This window comes from Theropithecus gelada, chromosome 5 (assembly GCF_003255815.1).
Source record: "Theropithecus gelada isolate Dixy chromosome 5, Tgel_1.0, whole genome shotgun sequence".
Taxonomy (NCBI): domain Eukaryota; kingdom Metazoa; phylum Chordata; class Mammalia; order Primates; family Cercopithecidae; genus Theropithecus; species Theropithecus gelada.
The window spans coordinates 145,689,475-145,702,070 of record NC_037672.1 but is presented as its reverse complement, the minus strand read 5'-3'; the positions used below and the strand labels follow the sequence as shown (position 1 = coordinate 145,702,070).

General features: G+C 38.6%; 1 pseudogene; it reads left to right on the top strand.

Moving 5' to 3' along the window:
• The first annotated feature begins 12,033 nt into the window (after window positions 1–12,033).
• On the top strand, window positions 12,034–12,338 carry LOC112625456 (annotated as a pseudogene).
• Window positions 12,339–12,596: the final 258 nt, after the last annotated feature.

Below are 12,596 nucleotides of genomic sequence, written 5' to 3'. Positions count from 1 at the left end.
AAAGAATTGTATTTACACTTAAGCAAATAGCTTTGTGAGAACTGTATATCTACTATGAGTGAAACCACTGTCTGCATATCATGCATACATATTTATTATAATTAAAATAGCTAACATTTTATGCTACTTTTATTTCTGCAAAACAATTTGATATGTATATTTAATTCCTAATAAGCAATCAAGCTTTCTTTAAAATGACTACACTGAATGCTATATGAATCATTCATGAACAAATAGAATATTTTGTGCAGGAATACCTCTAGAGAGAAGGTCAGTACTGAATGTTTGTAATTATTTTAAAAATTGTATAGGCTATAGGTTTTTTTTTAAATTCAAATAATACAGAACTATATAGGTTACAAAGTAAATACCACATTTCAGCTTCTGTGTAGCCCTCCTCTCACTCCGCCTCTTTCACAGAACCTCCCCAAATGGTAATTAATGGAAATTTTGTTCGTGCTTTAGTGTATACATTTACACACAGAAATATGTATGATTTTTTATAAAGGTTTTTATAAATAAAATTATGCAATGAACATTCTTCTGAAGTATTATTTTATTCTCACTTAGTAATATGCTGTATAAATATTTCCTAATTCTTTCTAACTGCAGCAGAATATCTATCATGTAAAGTTTGCATTTGCTGGATGGGGTGGCTCACACCTGTAATACCAGCACTTTGTGGGGGCTGAGGTGGGAGGAGCTGAGTTCTTAAGGCTTGGAGTTTGACACTAGCCTGGGCAACATAGCAAGACCCCATCTCTATGAATTTTTTTAAAAAATAGCTGGATATAGTGGGGCACATCTGTAGTCCTGGCACCTCAGAAGGCTGAGGCGAGAAGATTCCTTGAGCCCAGGAGACTGAAGCCGTAGTGAGCTACGATTGGGCCACTGTACTCTAGCCTGGTAAACAGAGCGAGACCTTGCCTCTAAAATAAATAAATAAAACTTCCACTTAATCATTTTATTATTGATCTACATTTAGGCAGTCTCAATTACTCTTGATTACAAGTTCTCTTGCACTGAATATCCCAGCGTTACCAAATGCAGGTTCAGCTGCTCACCGCTTGACAACCAATTAGCAATTAGCAATTCATAGAAGGAGAATTAACTTTATTATGAACCAAACCAAGCAATGGGGAAAATGGTCCAGACCCTTGCCTTCATGGAACCACTTTAAATTTCCAAGTTCAGTGCAAGAATTTTGAAAAGGGAAAGTTTGAGAAGGGGAGGATATGCAGGGGACAAGACAGTGCAGGTTTATGTTGTGACTTGGTTTGATGACTTGTCTTGAGTTATTGCCCCATCTGGTGAATGGGCTGGCATCACCCTAGGCTCAACTGGGTTGTAAATTAACTGTAGCCTTGAAGCAATCTCCTGATGTGGGAGATTTCCACAGGTGCTTGCATTGTTTCAAGATTTAACCTCTGGAACTTTTAAGCAAACATACAATTAGATATGCTACCAACGTGAGGAGGTGCCCAGTGGTTAAGTGAACACAAAGAAAAAAAGGAAAAAGGATTAAACTTTAAAAATTGGGCACTTGGTTACACCAGTACGTAAGTCAACACTCATGTGCATAGAAGTTGAAATTTGGTTCAAGAATTAAACTCATTTTAAAAATGTGATAGATTAACCAGAGTCTTAACCAATGTGTATTCCTACAAACAGTATATTCAGAGTTACCATTTCCTCAGTTTCACCAAACCTGTATACTATTAATTTTTTTCACTTTTTTTAAATTATGGGAGAAAACATTTTTATTCATTTTATTTCCCCAGTATTCATAATGGAGTTAAAATCATTTCAAAGGTGCGTGCCTTGATTTGTGTTTCATATTCTTTGCCCTTCTCTTTATTAGTTTAATTTTATTATCAACATGGAGATGGTTTTGGATATTAGGATAATTCTTTTTTTTACACACATATACATATTCATTCCATTTTACTGCTTGTCTTTTAAATTTATCTTTTATCAATAACCAGTTTTTTTGTTCGTTTGCTTCACTGAGTTTTTTAGAGTCAAATCCCTCAGGTTTTTTCCTTCTTGAATTCCAGGAGTTCTGCCTTGTTGAGGAAGTCGTTCCTCAAGTAAACTGGAATGCCACCTTTATTATATTTTAAAGTTTCATATAATCATGAATATATTTCTAGATTCCATTAGAGTCCCATTGCTCTATTCTTTTCTTTTTGCATCAAAGATATTATAAATTATATATGTATATTCATATTACATATATAACATATAAATCTATAAGTAATATATATTGCTATTTAATATATATATTTACATAATATTTCTACTTCTTATATAAGTAATAGAAACATGTGGCTGGGCACAGTGGCTCATGCCTATAATCCCAGCACTTTGCGTGGAATCCCAGCACTTTGGGAGGCCAAGGCAGGCAGATCACCTGAAGTCAAGAGTTTGAGACTAGCTTGGCCAACATGGTGAAAGCCTGTCTCTACTAAAAATACAAAAAAATTAGCCGGGCATGGTGGCATGCACCTGTAGTCCCAGCTACTCAGGTGGCCAAGGCAGGAGAATCGCTTGAACTCAGGTGGCGGAGGCTGCCATGAGCCAAGATGGTGCCACTGTACTCCAGCTTGGGTGACAGCAAGACTCTGTACCCCCCCCCAAAAAAAAATAGAAACATGTACATTATTACACATTGTATAATATAAACAATATTATAAAATATATACTTTATATAATTTTTTAAAAATTTATTGAATTGAGCAACACTTCACTCCAATGTAGACTATTACCAGCTATAGTGAGTATTTTTGTCTTGTGCTTAGCTGTGTATTTCTAATGTTTTAACTTTAAGTATAATCCATGCTTAAGATCTTTCATAAATACACTCCAGTTAAAGGATTTTTTCTTTATTTCTATCTTTCTAGGAAATTGTATTAGGATTAGAGATTTTTTAGTATCTATTGAGTAATCATCCCCTCACCCTTTAAATTTATTAGTAAAATAGGCTGGGTAATTCCAGCACTCTGGAACTCCAAAGTGCTTTGGAATTCCAAAGTGCTGGAATTACATGGCTCACATCTGTAATCCCAGCACTTTGGGAGGTTGAGGTGGGAGGATTGCTTGAGCCCAGGAGTTAAAACCAGCCTAAGCAAAATAGTGAGACCCCATCTCTACAAAAAAATTTTTTAAAAATGCCAGGTGTGGTGGCACGTGCTTCTAACCCTAGTTACTTGAGAGGCTGATTTGGGAGGATTGCTTGATCCTAGGAGGTCAAGGTTGCAATGAGCCATGATTGTGCCACTGCACTCCAGCCTGGAAGACAGAGCAAAACGTCCCCCCTTAAAAAAAAAAAAATTAGTAAAATGCATTACCCTAGTACCTTTTCAAACTCCTGGGCTCAAGTAAATCCTCCTACTTCAGCTTCCCAAAGCACTGGAATTACAGATGTGAGCCACTGTACCCAGCTTTGTAGCTTTCCTAATGTATCAGTCTGTTCTCACACTGCTATGAAGAACTACCTGAGTAATTTATGAAGACAGGAGGTTTACTTGACTCACAGTTCTCAGGTTGTATAGGAAACACGGCTGAGAGGCTTCAGGAAACTTACAATCACGGTGGAAGGCAAAGGGAAAGCAAACATATCTCCACATGGCAGAGCAGGAGAGAGAGAGATAAGGCAGAAGTGCTACAGACTTTTAAACAATCAAATCTGGTAAGAACTTGCCCACTATCAGGAGAATAGCAAGGGGGAAGGTGAAAATCTGCCCCCATGACCCAACTGTCTCCCATCAGGCCCCTCCTTCAACACTGAAGTTCATAATTCAACATGAGATTTGGGTGGAGACACAGAGCCAAACCATTATCACCTAATATTGAACCATACTTGCAAACCTAAAAGAAAACTCACTTGGTCATGATGTATGATGACTTATATGCTGCCATTTCAATTTGCTATTATTTTATTTAAGACTTTGGTATCTGTCTATAAGTGAAAATTGCCTTTAGTTATCATTTGCAGGCTATCTTCTTTTGAAAGCAATAGCAACATTTTGCCATCCTACAGAATGAGTTGAAGAGTGAATCAGTTCTAAGTCTCAGAATACCTATATTACATGGCAGTTATCTGTTTCTGAAAGATTTGGTAAAATCTTTATATTTCCCTTCTTATTTTTATAAAATTAATCAAAGTTGCTGAAATGAGAATCATATTAATATTTCAATGGTGTAACAAAAATCAAAATTGTAGAAATGGCTCTAGTCAGCTTATTTTGTTTTAGTGGGAAAGTTTACATGCATGAATATAAATCACAAATACCTAGTCACATTATGTTTTAAAAAATGTCTCATGATTCCTGAGCCATTCACTGCATTATGACATGAAATTCACCAAGACACAGAATACTTGCTTTGTGGTTTAATCTACTCCATAGAATTATCAATAATAATACAGAGAAGGCATTTAATGCGGATATGTTAAAAAGATAATTTTAAAATTACAGAATAATGGTACTCAAAGTATGTACTGAAAACAGTAACATTACTATACATTTCATTTAAACGTATAAAACATATTACACAGCTTATGCTATTCATGCAATCCTACCTTTCTAAGGATTGATACAATCTCTAAATTAAGTGTGGCTAAATGCTATGTCATGGATCCTAGATATTTATAAAAAAAACTTCCTGGCTCCATAATTTCTGGGATTTAGTGTTTACTCCCTAGATTTGTTAGAATAATGTGCAGATGTAACTATCAGAAACCCAAAATAACAGTGCCTTAAACATGCTAGAAGTTTGTCTTTCAGGCACAATTTTAGAGGTAAACAACCCAGAAAGACAGTAGAGCAGCCCTTTTTCACAAAGCCCTTGGGGACCCAGGCTCCATCCAACTTTCTGCTCTGGTATCCTATGGATTCTGTGCTCACTCATGGACTGCAATGGAATTGCAGCCTTACATATATGCTGTGCAGCCAGTTAGAGGAAAAGGGAAAGAAGCATTCATGGGTACCTACCAATTGACTCACATTGAAGGATCCTGGAAGCTGTCACAGGATAATTCCACTTACATTCCATTGACCAGAATGTAGCCACATTTAATACTTCACTACAAAGGAAGCTGGCCAGTATATTTTTATTTTTCTAGGAAGTTGGATATCTAGCTAAAAACCCTATTGTACTGGAAGAAAAATAAAACAGATTTTGGCAGAAAACTAGCCATCTCGGGGGTGGCACCCAAGATGGCTGAATAGGAACAGCTCCAGCCTCTAGCTCCCAGCATGAGCGACACAGAAGACAGGTGATTTCTGCATTTTCAACTGAGGTACCGGGTTCATCTCACTGGGGCATGTCGGACAGTTGATGCTGGTCCGTGGGTGCAGCCCAACCAGTGAGAGCTGAAGCAGGGTGAGGCATCGCCTCACCTGGGAAGTGCAAGGGGGAAGGGAATTCCTTTTCCTAGCCAAGGGAAACTGAGACACACAACACCTGGAAAATCGGGTAACTCCCACTCTAATACTGCACTTTACCAAGGGTCTTAGCAAATGGCACACCAGATTATATCCCACACCTGGCCCGGAGGATCCCACGCCCAGGGAGCCTCCCTCATTGCTAGCACAGCAGTCTGAGATCTAACTGCAAGGCGGCCGCAAGGCTGGGGGAGGGGCGCCCGCCATGGCTGAGGCTTAAGTAGATAAACAAAGCCACCAGGAAGCTGGAATTGGGTGCAGCCCACCACAGCTCAAGGAGGCCTGCCTGACTCTGTAGACTCCATCCACCTCTGGGGACAGGGCAGAGCCAAACAAAAAGCAGCAGAAACCTCTGCAGATGTAAAAGTCCCTGTCTGACAGCTTTGAAGAGAGCAGTGGTTCTCCCAGCACAGAGTTTGAGATCTGAGAACGGACAGACTGCCTGCTCAAGTGGGTCCCTGACCCCTGAGTAGCATAACTGGGAGACATCCCCCACTAGGTGCAGACCGACACATCACACCTCACATGGCTGGGTATACCCTGAGACGAAGCTTCCAGAGCAAGAGGCAGACAGCAACACTCGCTGTTCAGCAATATTCTATCTTCTGCAGCCTCTGCTGCTGATACCTAGGCAAACAGGGTATGGAGTGAACCTCAAGCAAACTCCAACAGACCTGCAGCTGAGGGTCCTGACTGTTAGAAGGAAAACTAACAAACAGAAAGGACACCCACACCAAAACGCCATCAGTATGTCACCATCATCAAAGACCAAAGGCAGAAAAAACCACAAAGATGGGGAAAAAGCAGTGCAGAAAAGCTGGAAATACAAAAAATCAGAGCGCATCTCCCCCTCCAAAGAAACGCGGCTCATCACCAGCAACGGAACAAAGCTGGACAGAGAATGACTTTGATGAGTGGAGAGAAGACAGCTTTAGTCGATCAAACTTCTCAGAGCTAAAGGAGGAATGACGTACCCAGCGGAAAGAAACTAAAAACCTTGAAAAAAGAATGGAGGAATGGATAACTACAATAATCAATGCAGAGAAGACCTTAAAACAACTGATAGAGATGAAAACCATAACACGAGAACTATGTGACAAATGCACAAGTTTCAGTAACCGACTCGATCAACTGGAAGAAAGATTATCAGTGATTGAAGATCAAATGAATGAAATGAAACGAGAAGAGAAATGTAGAGAAAAAAGAGTAAAAAGAAATGAACAAAGCCTCCAAGAAATTTGGGATTATGTGAAAAGACCAAATCTACATCTGATTGGTGTGCCTGAAAGTGAGGAGGAAAATGGAACCAAGTTGGAAAACACTCTGCAGGACATCGTCCAGGAGAACTTCCCCAACCTAGCAAGGCAGGCCAACATTCAAATTCAGGAAATACAGACAATGCTACAAAGATACTCCTTGAGAAGAGCAACTCCAAGACACATAATTGTCAGATTCACCAAAGTTGAAATGAAGGAAAAAATGTTAAGGGCAGCCAGAGAGAAAGGTCGGGTTACCCACAAAGGGAAGCCCATCAGACTAACAGCAGATCTCTCGGCAGAAACTCTACAAGCCAGAAGAGAGTGGGGGCCAATATTCAACATTCTTAAAGAAAAGAATTTTCAAACCAGAATTTCATATACAGCCAAATTAAGTTTCATAAGTGAAGGAGAAATAAAATCCTTTACAGACAAGCAAATGCTTAGAGATTTTGTCACCACCAGGTCTGTCCTACAAGAGATCCTGAAGGAAGCACTAAACATGGAAAGGAACAACCCGTATCAGCATTGCAAAAACATGCCAAAATCTAGTCCATCGATGCTAGGAAGAAACGGCATCAACTAACGAGTAAAATAACCAGCTAATATCATAATGACAAGATCAGGTTCACACATAACAAAATTAACCTTAAATGTAAATGGACTAAATGGTCCAATTAAAAGACACAGACTGGCAAATTGGATACATCAGTTTGCGGTATTGAGGAGCGCCATCTCACATGCAGAGACACACATAGGCTCAAAACAAAGGGCTGGAGAAAGATCTACCAAGCAAATAGAAAACAAAAAAAGCAGGGGTTGCAATCCTAGTCTCTGATAAAACAGAATTTAAACCATCAAAGACCAAAAGAGACAAAGAAGGCCATTACATAATGGTAAAGGGAAGAGCTTCTTCATCAGGAAGAGCTAACTATCCTAAATATATATGCACCCAATATAGGAGCACCCTGATTCGTAAAGCATGTCCTTAGAGACTTACAAAGAGACTTAGACTCCCATACAATAATAATGGGAGACTTTAACACCCCACTGTCAACATTAGACAGATCAACGAGACAGAAAGTTGACAGGGATATCCAGGAATTGAACTCAACTCTGCACCAAGAGGACATAATAGACATCTACAGAACTGTCCACCCCAAATCAACAGAATATACATTCTTCTCAGCACCATATCGCACTTATTCCAAAACTGACCACATAGTTGGAAGTAAAGCACTCCTCAGCAAATGTAAAAGAACAGAAATTATAACAAACTGTCTCTCAGACCACAGTGCAATCAAACTAGAACTCAGGACTAAGAAACTCAATCAAAACCGCTCAATTACATGGAAACTGAACAACCTGCTCCTGAATGATTACTGGGTAAAAAACCAATGAGAACAAATATGCAACATACCAGCATCTCTGGGACACATTTAAAGCAGTGTGTAGAGGAAAATTTATAGCACTAAATGCCCACAAGAGAATGCAGGAAAGATCTAAAATTGACCCCCTAACATCATAATTAAAAGAACTAGAGAAGCAAGTGCAAACACATTCAAAATCTAGCAGAAGACAAGAAATAACTAAGATCAGAGCAGAACTGAAGGAGATGGAGACACAAAAAAACCCTCCAAATAATCAATAAATCCAGGAGCTGGTTTTTGAAAACATCAACAAAATAGATAGACTGCTAGCAAGACTAATAAAGAAGAAAAGAGAGAAAAATCAAATGTATGCAATAAAAAATGATAAAGGGGATATCACCACCGACCCCACAGAAATACAAATCACCATCAGAGAATACTATAAACACCTCTACGCAAATAAACTAGAAAACCTCGAAGAAATGGATAATTTTCTGGACACTTACACTCTCCCAAGACTAAACCAGGAAGAATTTGAATCCCTGGATAGACCAATAGCAGGCTCTGAAATTGAGGCAATAAATAATGGCCTACCAACCAAAAAAAGTCCAGGACCAGACGGATTCACAGCCGAATTCTACCAGAGGTACAAGGAGGAGCTTTGACAAAATTCAACAGCCCTTCATGCTAAAAACTCTCAATAAATTCGGTATTGATGGAATGTATCTCAAAATAATAAGAGCTATTTATGACAAACCCACAGCCAATATCATACTGAATGGGCAAAAACTGGAAGCATTCCCTTTGAAAACTGGCACAAGACAGGGATGCCCTCTCTCACCACTCCTATTCAACATAGTGTTGGAAGTTCTGGCTAGGGCAATCAGGCAAGAGAAAGAAATAAAGGGTATTCAGTTAGGAAAAGAAGAAGTCAAATTGTCCCTCTTTGCAGATGACATGATTGTATATTTAGAAAACCCCATCATCTCAGCCCAAAAATCTCCTTAAGCTGATAAGCAACTTCAGCAAAGTCTCAGGATACAAAATCAATGTGCAAAAATCACAAGCATTCCTATGCACCAGTAACAGACAAACAGAGAGCCAAATCATGAATAAACTCCCATTCAGAATAGCTTCAAAGAGAATAAAATACCTCGGAATCCAACTTTCAAGGGATGTAAAGGACCTCTTCAAGGAGAACTACAAACCACTGCTCAGTGAAATAAAAGAGGACACAAACAAATGGAAGAACACACCAGTTAGAATGGCAATCATTAAAAAATCAGGAAACAACAGGTGCTGGAGAGAATGTAGAGAAACAGGATCACTTTTACACTGTTGGTGGGACTGTAATGTAGTTCAACCATTGTGGAAAACAGTGTGGCGATTCCTCAAGGATCTAGAACTAGAAATACCAGTTGACCCAGCCATCCCATCACTAGGGATATACCCAAAGGATTATAAGCATACTGCTATAAAGACACATGCACAGCTATGTTTATTGCAGCACTATTCACAATAGCAAAGACTTAGAATCAACCCAAATGTCCATCAGTGACAGACTGGATTAAGAAAATGTGGCACATATACACCATGGAATACTATGCAGCCATAAAAAAGGATGAGTTTGTGTCCTTTGTAGGGACATGGATGCAGCTGGAAACTATCATTCTCAGCAAACTATCGCAAGAACAGAAAACCAAACACCGCATGTTCTCACTCATAGGTGGGAATTGAACAATGAGATCGCTTGGACACAGGAAGGGGAACATCACACACCAGGTTCTATTGTGGGGAGGGGGTAGGGGGAGGGATAGCATTAGGAGACATACATAATGTAAATGACAAGTTAATGGGTGCAGCACACCAACATGGCACATGTATACATATGTAACAAACCTGCACATTGTGCACATGTACCCTAGAACTTAAAGTATAATAATAATAAAAAAGAAAACTAGCCATCTCTGCCACAACTATCTCACAAACACTCACATTTACTAATCTCTTCTCTTTCATGAATGTCATCCCCTGGTGACAAATGGCATCTAGGAGTAGAGATAGATCAGCACGGATGTAGAAAACAACTTAAAGAGCATGACTTACTGCCAGTGGGTCACTGGTGCTATATTAATAAATAAAAAGCAGAATACTCCTTGAAGAAATAGTAACCCATTTTTCAATCAGCCAACATATGCTGGACAACAGTGATGTTAACAACACTGTTTAGGTGCCATGCAGGTCATAACGAACTTGTTTTGGGCAGTTTACAATGCAATTGGAATGATAGCATATACATATAAAATGTCATACAATCCAATAACTATTAATAACAAAGCAGGAGATGTGACAAGTCTGCATATGATTAAGTGATTCACTACTAGTATAGAAAGAAATGGAGATTTCTATTTCAGGTATTATAGTGGCTGGGAATTTGGAGGGATTGATTAACCTTTTTTTTAATTTTTTAATTTTTTATTTTTTATTATACTTTGAGTTCTAGGGTACATGTGCATAACGTGCAGGTTTGTTACATATGTATACTTGTGCCATGTTGGTGTGCTGCAACCATCAACTCGTCAGCACCCATCAACTCGTCATTTACATCAGGTATAACTCCCAATGCAATCCCTCCCCCCTTCCCCCTCCCCGTGATAGGCCCCGGTGTGTGATGTTCCCCTTCCCGAGTCCAAGTGATCTCATTGTTCAGTTCCCACCTATGAGTGAGAACATGCGGTGTTTGGTTTTCTGTTCTTGTGATAGTTTGCTAAGAATGATGGTTTCCAGCTGCATCCATGTCCCTACAAAGGACACAAACTCATCCTTTTTTATGGCTGCATAGTATTCCATGGTGTATATGTGCCACATTTTCTTAATCCAGTCTGTCACTGATGGACATTTGGGTTGATTCCAAGTCTTTGCCATTGTGAATAGTGCCGCAGTATGTTTATTGGTTAACCTTTTGAAAACAACTAAAAATACTGGGTTAAATATAAAATGTCATGTTAAAAATATGTATGATATAAAAAAGTAAAGTATTATCAATCAAAACTAAGTGGAAAACAGAATCTAAATAGTAAACACAGAACTAAAGCTGCTTTTGTCATAGACATAGTTTCTGAAGCAATAAACTTGATTTTCATTTTCACAGCCTCATGGACTCAGCTGGATTAAAAATAAAGCGGAGTTAACCCAGGTTAGGAAGCCTATAAGAGATACTTCCCAACCAATAATTTGAGACCCCAAGTGGCTCCACACTCAGTGAAAGTGAATCAGAAGTAAGCTCATCCCACCTTCTATTTTCCCTACCTATTAGGGGCTATAAGGAAACATGTCTTGATACCAAAGAGAGCAAAAGGGATAAATCTTCCCTGAAAAGTTTTAATCATAAGCCAACCTTGGTATAGATTTATAGCTCTAATTCATATGACGTGTGGTCTGAAAGACCTTAGACTGTAAATTTAGTTTACAGTGATCCTAGGCACAGCTCCCTCAGATATTTGACAGAAACAAACAATAGTCATCTCTGGATTTTATCTTTATTTTCATTTTTATCCCAGGACTCAAAGTATTCCTACAAATAATTTCCCAAGAAAAATGAGCAACTCAGAATTAAAACTATGTACCCACTGACACAAGGCCCCATTAGAAGAACAAAAGCCAAAACAGATTGAGACAAAACAGATTAGAATCATTAGGTATATATTATAAAATACTTATTAAAGAGGAGAATTAATATGTCTATGAGGAGTTATATAAAGTAACCCAGCAAATCTGAGAAAGGATAAAAGTCGATATTCTGGAATTTTAAAAAATATTTCTATTTACATTTTAAAAATCAGTTGATGTGTTCATGAGCAGATTAAACACAGCTGAGGAGAAAATTAAGCATCGTAAAATAGATTAGAAGAAACTGATTCAGCTGGTCATTTGGGGTGACAAACATTTCATCTTAGAATGATGGCCCAATTTGTCTACAACTTTGTAGTGAAGACCTCAACACTGATGAATGCTGCTGTGACTTATTTGAAACCTTGATTGGCCACATTTTGGTATGACACCAAGGTTGAGCTGGTTCCTCCCCACCCTGCTAATATCCCTAGAACTATTCAGAGCCTTAAAAAATAGTAGTGCCCAAATTGTTAGTTTCAAACAACTCAGTTAAGGAAGCTGTGCTGAACGGTTTGGTGGCCTCTGAGGTGTGGATGTGCTTTTATATTGGAGAGATCAGAGGCAAGTGTGGCATCACTGGCTACAATGTTTAAAGACCAAACTTTAATATTTAATTATATTTGATTTATTATTTGAGTGTTCTTGGACCATGTGTGATAAGATTGCTATCTGATTAAAATGTGTTAAAAAAAAATGAAACTCCCTTATGCAACATAAAGAAATAAATAAATGGGGGTTGGGTGTAGACAAAGGAAAGTTAAGAGAAATTAAGGATAGAATTAGAGTTAGCATGTATAACAAATTTTTTATCAGAGCCCCAGAAGGAGAGGTAAGAGAGAATGAGGCAGAGG